This window comes from Eriocheir sinensis, chromosome 6 (genome assembly GCF_024679095.1).
Source record: "Eriocheir sinensis breed Jianghai 21 chromosome 6, ASM2467909v1, whole genome shotgun sequence".
Classification (NCBI taxonomy): Eukaryota; Metazoa; Arthropoda; class Malacostraca; order Decapoda; family Varunidae; genus Eriocheir; species Eriocheir sinensis.
The window spans coordinates 18223753-18231345 of record NC_066514.1 but is presented as its reverse complement, the minus strand read 5'-3'; the positions used below and the strand labels follow the sequence as shown (position 1 = coordinate 18231345).

Below are 7593 nucleotides of genomic sequence, written 5' to 3'. Positions count from 1 at the left end.
TATTGAAGGTAGTGGGGGTCAGTAAATCCTTGGTTGCCTGCTTCGGTTTGGCTCCATTCCTTACAGGTTGGAACCCGACATCCTGTGAAGCAGGAAGAGAAGCGTTAAGTGGGGCAGGCTGGAAGTTGTCCTGTGAGGCATGTAATGTGTATATTATAAAAAAATGTGAATGTGTGAATGTATGTCGTATCGCCATGGCCCAGTGGCGCCAGGACGTTACACACAGACGCTACGTTGTGCTTAGGAGGTGCTCCTTGCCGTGGGAACGGTGCTGATGCAGCAAGCATGCTATCCGCTGGCCGCTCCTGTACCAAGAGAAGCCGGCAGATCAGAGCGGGCGGCGGACGAGGGCACAGGACTTCTCGGAGTGTGCGTACGACTTACGACTCGTCCACAAAATACTGTAACTATTCTGTGAATATATTTAAAAAGCCAATACAACCATTTAATCAACCAGAGAGAGAGAGTAAATTAAGTGAACTCAAAGTGAACTTAACGGCTCCGCTCGGCCAACACATAACACACATCACTTAACTAAAAGGCTATTGTGTTGTCTCACGACTTCTATCAACTGGAGAAAGCAGGCAACGGTACACCGGACCTGACGTGAGATAACAGTTCGCGCCTTAAACAAAAACACAAAAAAAACAGCTAACAAAAAGGCTAACAAAAGTGGTGAACAGCGGCTTCCGGACCTTCTCCGAAGTGTTCTGTGTGTTATCTCTCTCTCTTTTACCACTTAACACTTAACGGTGGCAAGTGTCGTCAAGGGGCAGACAGGCAAGTGTGCAGGAAAGCTGACACAAGCAACGCCATTCCCCCTTGGCCCGTCCGAGTCGAGTCAGCACACTCCACCACACCGCCCCGCGCGCCCCGCCCCGCGCGCCCCGCCCCGACGCGCGCCCACATCGCCCACTGTCGGGATCCCGCTTCCCAATTCTGGGACGCCCACTTGTCTGCCTACGACACAGTCTTCGTGGGTGGGCGCTCACCTTCGCCTTGGTGGAGATCTTGGTGGAGCGGGGACGCTGCTCCGCCCTTCCTCACCGCTGCCAGCCGCTGCCGGGCACTGCCGGCGGTCTCTGGCCGCTCCAAGGACGCGGGGGCAGCCAGCCAAGGACGGGGACAGCCAGCCAAGGACGAGGGCGAGCCAGCCGAGGACGAAGGAGTGCCACGGGCACAATCTTCACACTTTTTTTTTATGGTATTCACATGCATGTAGCTGACACACCACTAATTATATTAATACACCACTTGTTGATGACATTTCAGGTGATTTTTTTTTACGTGCTTTGTGTGTCTCCGTGTGGAGCCGTATCTAGTTTCCCTTAGGCTGTTGAATTTTATTCAGGTGTAGAGGGATGTTTAATATTTTTCCTGATTTGTGAACATTGTTTGCATTTTATATATAATCCTTCATTTTTTTTTCTCCTTTCTTTTGTGTGTTTTCTTGCACAGTGGGGAAGTTTTTATCATGCTAAGTATTCACTCATTGTTCTTTTCCCTCTTTTTAATGCGTTTTGGAAGCATCTGAGGCGAGTGAGCACACACTTAGCGGTGATACTTTTTCTTTTCCCATATTTTTCCTCATGAAGCCATATTTTCCTAATGCCTTTTTTTTAAATGGCAGGTCAGTCTGATAAAGAGATAGACATTTTGGCCAAGGAGTTCCAGAAGTTGATGCAGGATTCGGAAGCGCCCGCCGAGGATGACAATTCCCGTGTCCTAAGGAGCGGGTCAACTCATGACAGAGTTCCTCCTCCTCCTCCTTCTTCTCTCCCGCATGATAACAAAGGTAATATCTTGACTAACCAAGAATTAACAATGGCTACTAACACTATTAAACTTCTGCCGACTACGGCATCAGTCAGAGCTTTCGCAGGCAATGAACCGGATTACAGTGCGAGAGACTTCATCCTGCAATGCGAGGATGTTATGAACAACTCATTTGTGTCAGAACCGGGTGATAAAATCTCCTTCATTAGGTCTAGATTAAAGCCGGGGTCAGAAGCATCAGCTGTTATGTTCACCAGCACGTTCATGGAACCGCAACAAACCAAGGATTATGCCCAGTTTCGGTCACATTTTCTGGAGTCTTTTGGGGAAGATGTTAGGCACAGCCTCGTCAAAGGTGTTAATGTAGCTGTGACCAAATTGATTTCAGCTGTGGAGAGTAAAGAGCTTTTAGTTGACAAGTAGACGCCTATCGGTTGTCTACTGATATGGGCGTCTATCTGAAAGCTGGTGGCTGGACTGAGGGAGAGAATATGTCTCTATCCAATGTTCTCAAATTTTTGAATTTTTGTATACATGGCTGTCATCAAGGGCCAGTTTCGAAAAGGTTCTTATCCCCAGCCTACGGCCCCACTGACAAGTTGCACGACTTCATGCTTAAAAATAAAACTAAGATGGAGGAGAAAGACGGAGCGCCAGTCACCCCTGTAGCCTCTGTCGACCAGAAGGCCGCTAATGTTAGCGCGTCCTCATCAGTGGTGGCGGCCACCACCGAAAAGCCTAAGCGCCACTGTTCATACTGTCAGCGCGACGGTCATACGGTTGACTATTGTCTAAAACGTCAGCGGGATCGCAAGGCTACTAGGGAGAAGGGAGGCTCGCCGATGTCAGGCAAATCTGCTTCTCAGAAGACCCCGGCCGCTTCAAAAAGTCGAGCCGCGGGCTACCACACTGGCAAGTTCTGTTTTGTTCACGGTGCTGGTAGACACACCACAGAGGAGTGTTTCTCTGTGCTCCAGATAAAGACAGAGCGAGCCGGACAGTTCGAGAAGGGGTCGGGGGAAGCCGCGCGCCCCCCAAACACCGACCCAGGGTAGCAACCCGGTGGGGGGAGGATACCGAGACTGCAGTGCAGGCTGACAAAAGTATCTTGTATGAATCTGTTGTGTCCGAGTGCAGTAAAACTGAAATAATGGCGCTTAAAGTCAAGCTGGGTCCGCTACAAGCGTCATTTGCGGTCGACACCGGCGCGGCGGTTAATGTGTTGTCTGAAAGGACATACTTAGCTTTGAAACGCGCGTCGCGGGGAGGCTGCTATCAGCTACGACCTCGGACCTGAGCCTTTGCGGTGTCACCGCCGACAGGCTTAACATCCTGGGGTTGGTGAGTTTGCCAGTGAGTTTGGGACGAAACACCCCTGTCATGCGTTTGATTTTTAAGTGACGTCAAACTTTTCCCTGCCGTCTGACGGTCTTCTTGGGTTGTCGTCACTGAGGTCTAACCGCATGGTAATACATCCAGATAGTAATACAGTGAGGTTTCAAGGAGTTGTTTCAAGGCCATGGCTCAACCTGTGCGCCTCGCTTCTCCCTGGGAAAGAAGAGAAATACCCAGCAAGGGTCGGGAAAGTGTTTCTCCTGAGTCGGTCGTGCATACCGTGCCGACTCTTTCCACGGTGCCGGTGCATGGCGCGGGCACCACTTCACTTCATGGTCAACCACCAACACCAGCTGACGTTTGCAGGGGATGGAAAAATGTCAATGCGCTAGTCGTGGGGAATCACGAAATCCCTCAACGAACCGCAATGCACGTCCCTGTGTCAGTCCCTAACGCCAACGTAGGTTGTGACATCTGCCTAGTCGTGTCAACACGCTAGCGATAGAGTCCACCCTTAACACGGTGCGCGAGGGAGGTAGGACCGTAGCTTTAGTGGTTAATGCCACTGGCGGTCCAGTTAAACTCAGAAATGGAGTCATTTTGGGTCGCGCTTTAGCGTTCGACGGACAGGTGTCCCCAGACCCTTTAGAGTTACAGCGGCCTTGTGTCGGCGCAGTGGGTCAACCCGCCGCCGGCGACACATCTTGTCAGGCCTCATCTGTCGATTCTTTAGTCAAAGTGGTCGATTACCCCGAGCTTAAGGGCCCGCTTCTGAAGCTTTTACATCAGTATCGTGATGTCATTGCCCTGCCCGGTGAACCTTTAGGTGCGACTGCTGCGACAGAACACAACATTAGGGTTAAACCCGACACCAAACCGGTGTACATTCCTGCGTACAGACTCCCACACAGTCAAAGGCAGGTTGTAGATGAACAGGTTAAAGATATGTTGGACCAGGGTGTTATTCAGCATTCCCGGTCTCCGTGGAACTCGCCCTTGTTTCTAGTCCCTAAAAAGGACGGGAGTTTCAGGCCTGTCATCGATTTTAGGAAAGTAAATGAGGTGACTGAGGATGATAGGTACCCTCTGCCTGTTTTAGGTGACTTGTTAATGTCCCAGGGGCAAGGGAATAATATTATCAGAACTCATGACCTTTAATGTGGGTACTGGCAGGTGCCGATGGCAGCTGAATCCAGAGAGATTACAGCCTTCAGTACCCCTAGCGGTCATTTTGAATGGTTAAGGATGCCATTCGGCCTCAAAACCGCACCCATTACTTTTCAGAGGATGATCAACACATTGTTCTCAGACATGATAGGCAAAGAAGTCTATGCATATTTAGATGATTTAATCATCTGCAGCAAGGATGGCGCCAGTCACCTAGCTAAACTAGAAGCGGTTCTGTTTAAACTCAGAGGCGCTGGCCTTAAGGCCAAGCTGACTAAATGTGAATTTTTAAAGGCGAAAATCACCTTTTTAGGCCACACTGTTGATGGAGATGGTATCCACACGATGGACGATAAAATATCGGCCATAAAGAATTTTCCGCAACCCAAGACCGTCGAAAACGTTCGGTCTTTCCTTGGGTTGTCCGGCTACTATAGGCCTTTCATACAAGGTTTTGCCAAAATTGCTTCGCCTCTAACACAACTCTTAAAGAAAGAGGTCCTTTTCATTGGAATGCCCCACAACACAAGAGTTTTACAGACTTGAAGTCAGCGTTAATCAACGCTCCAGCCTTGGCATTCCCGGACTACAACGTCCCTTTTACACTTTTTACAGATGCCTCAGCCCTGGGTCTTGGTGCTGTTTTGATGCAACCGGACGCTCGCGGTAAAATCGCGCTATTGCGTACGCAAGTCGTACTTTAAAACAGGCTGAGTCGAACTATTCAGTGACACATCAGGAAACACTAGCGCATGTTTGGGCTCTTAAAAATTTTAGTGATATAATACTTGGCTATCCTATCACTGTCTTTACGGACCACGCGCCAGTCACCGAGCTTTTTAAAGGTAGAAACCTCACCGGTCGCCTCGCACGGTGGTACCTGACTATCCAGGAGTTTGGGCCAACCTTTAAGTATTTACCTGGCCGCGCGAATGTCGTCGCGGATTCACTGTCTAGGAACGTACCTGTTGGCTCAGTGGCAGAAGCGCTTGCTGAAATTCAAAATTTCAGTCTTAAGGATTTAGCAGCAGCCCAGCGTCGCCATGACGTTTGGGGTAAGGTAATATACGCTCTGGAGTCGGGTGACGAAACAAGTCTCCCGCCTCTACCTGTGTCTGTGTCACACTTGTTCTTGTCACAGGACGGTGTCCTGTGCCGCTACTGGCCCCGCAAAAAGGAGTCTGTTGCACAGTTTGTGATACCGGAGTGTTATGTACCGGCGGTGCTGAACTTAGTTCATGACGCGATCATTGCTGGTCACCCGGGGAGGGAGCGCACACTAACAGCGGCCCGAGCGGTCTATTTTTGGCCAACTATGCGTGTAGATATTGACGCGTATGTGGCTAAGTGTGTCAAGTGTGCCCAACATAAAGGGACGGTGCCTAGGCCTGCGCCGATCCTAGAATACCCGCCCCCTGCCCGGCCTTGGGATGTAGTTTCTATTGACTTGCTACAGCTTCCCGCCAGCCACCAGGGCTCTAGGTACCTCTTAGTTTGTGTAGATCACTTGTCTCGGTACGTTGTTTTAGCCCCAGTGCAAGATAAATCTGCTAAGTCCATTGCTCATGCCCTGATAACTCATCTCATTTGTCCGTATTCCACACCTAGAGTGTTGTTTTTTGATCATGTAACCGTGTTTCGAAATCAACTTTTAGCAGAAATATGCAAACAGTTTGCCATTACCCAATCTTTTACAGTCAGTTATCACCCAGCCAGCAACGGCCTTGTTGAGCGCGCGAATAGGAAGATTTTAGATGTCTTGCGCCCGGTCGTTAGCGGACTTCAGCATACATGGAGGACTGGCTGGCATATGTTGCAGCAAGCATAAACAGCAGTGTTTGTGAGTCAACGGGACAATCTCCCCACTACATAATTTTTGGGGTTGAGAAGAGACTCCTGCATGACCTGCTTGGTAGTTCTCATTCACCTGTATATAATGTAGATGATTATTCTAAGGTTCAACTCAAGGTTTTCACAGACATTCATAGAGAAGTCAGAAAGAGACTACTGGCTACATCTGAGGCTATGTGCTTGCAGCAACACAAGCGTGCCGCCCTGTTTCCTTGAAAGTGGGTGACTTTGTTATGATTCGAGTCCCAGAGAGACATTCGAAGTTGTCCCTAAATTCGTGGGCCCACGCCAGATAGTTAGGCAACTAGGTGGTCACAAATTTGAGCTTTATGATCTCATTTTAATTCATACGAAATTGTGCATAGTGATCGCCTCAAAAAGACAGACGCCCAGCCTGAGGTCATCGATTCGACTTTAGTTGAACCAGCGAGAACCGCCTGTTTGCCTCAGCCTGACGATGCTTTGTCTATCTTTCCAACACACGACTATAACCTGCGTCCTCGCCAATAAGGGTTTTCTGCTTGGTTCCAGGAAATGTTGTCCCTCACCTTCTACTTCCTTCTGCGCTCCGTTCTGGCTGCAGACCCTGCGCACCTCAAGCCGGGGGCCCTCTCTGCTCATTTGGGCCGGGTTTCTCTGGTCGAGGATGTCCTGTGGGTCCAGTACCCGTTTACTGCTCTGGTGGAAATACCAGGCACACTGAGGACAATAACGGAACAAGTGACTGGGGTTGTGTTGCAGATGGATATCAATGCTCCTGAAGACGGTCTCCTGCGTCTGATGCATGACCGCATAAAGTACTTGAATGATACTCTAACCCTGGCTTTGGAGAACTACGCAGCTCTTTCGTTTCCTAACCGTACTAAACGGGGCTTGATTGATGGGATTGGGCAACTTTCCTGCATGTTGTTTGGAACCGCAATGGATGAGGATGTGGAGGAACTGCGGGATAGGTATAACCGTTTGGCTTCACTTGCTGCTACTCAACACAAAACCATTAGGATGAATTCCTTCCACATTTCCAGACTTGAGCATGCAGTACAGGATATTGCTTTATTCCCGAACCTTAGGCTCTTCCATTAATGAGTTGTGGACCGGCATGGCTAATATGTACCAAATGGAACTTGTTCTACAAACCTTGCCTGCCTTGGAGAGTGCAGTCAACTCTATCCTCCATACTAATGCTCTGGTAATACAGAATGTAGTGGATGCAGACTGTGGTAGGGTTACCTCTTCTCTTTTTCCTGTCAGGGATTTGCAAAAGGCTTTGAAAATAGGAGTAGAGAACCACCAACTAACACCTTTGTTTGACATGCATGCCATACACCACTACTATCCCTTGCTTGAGTCATTCCTGACGTCGGAAGCTATAGTAATTCACGTTCCCTTCAGGTCAAAGGATGTGTTTGAGGTTTATCAGCTGGAACCTTTCCCTTTCTCAGTCAATAACTCGGTGATGGTGCT

General features: G+C 49.2%; 1 long non-coding RNA gene across 1 annotated transcript; it reads left to right on the top strand.

Annotated features, from left to right (window-relative positions):
- Window positions 1-1098: 1098 nt before the first annotated feature.
- LOC126989693 (uncharacterized) lies at window positions 1099-7177 on the top strand. The gene is made up of 3 exons (XR_007743607.1): window positions 1099-1204; window positions 1631-1795; window positions 6661-7177. It is a non-coding gene; the product is annotated as an uncharacterized LOC126989693 (long non-coding RNA).
- The last annotated feature ends 416 nt before the right edge of the window (window positions 7178-7593 follow it).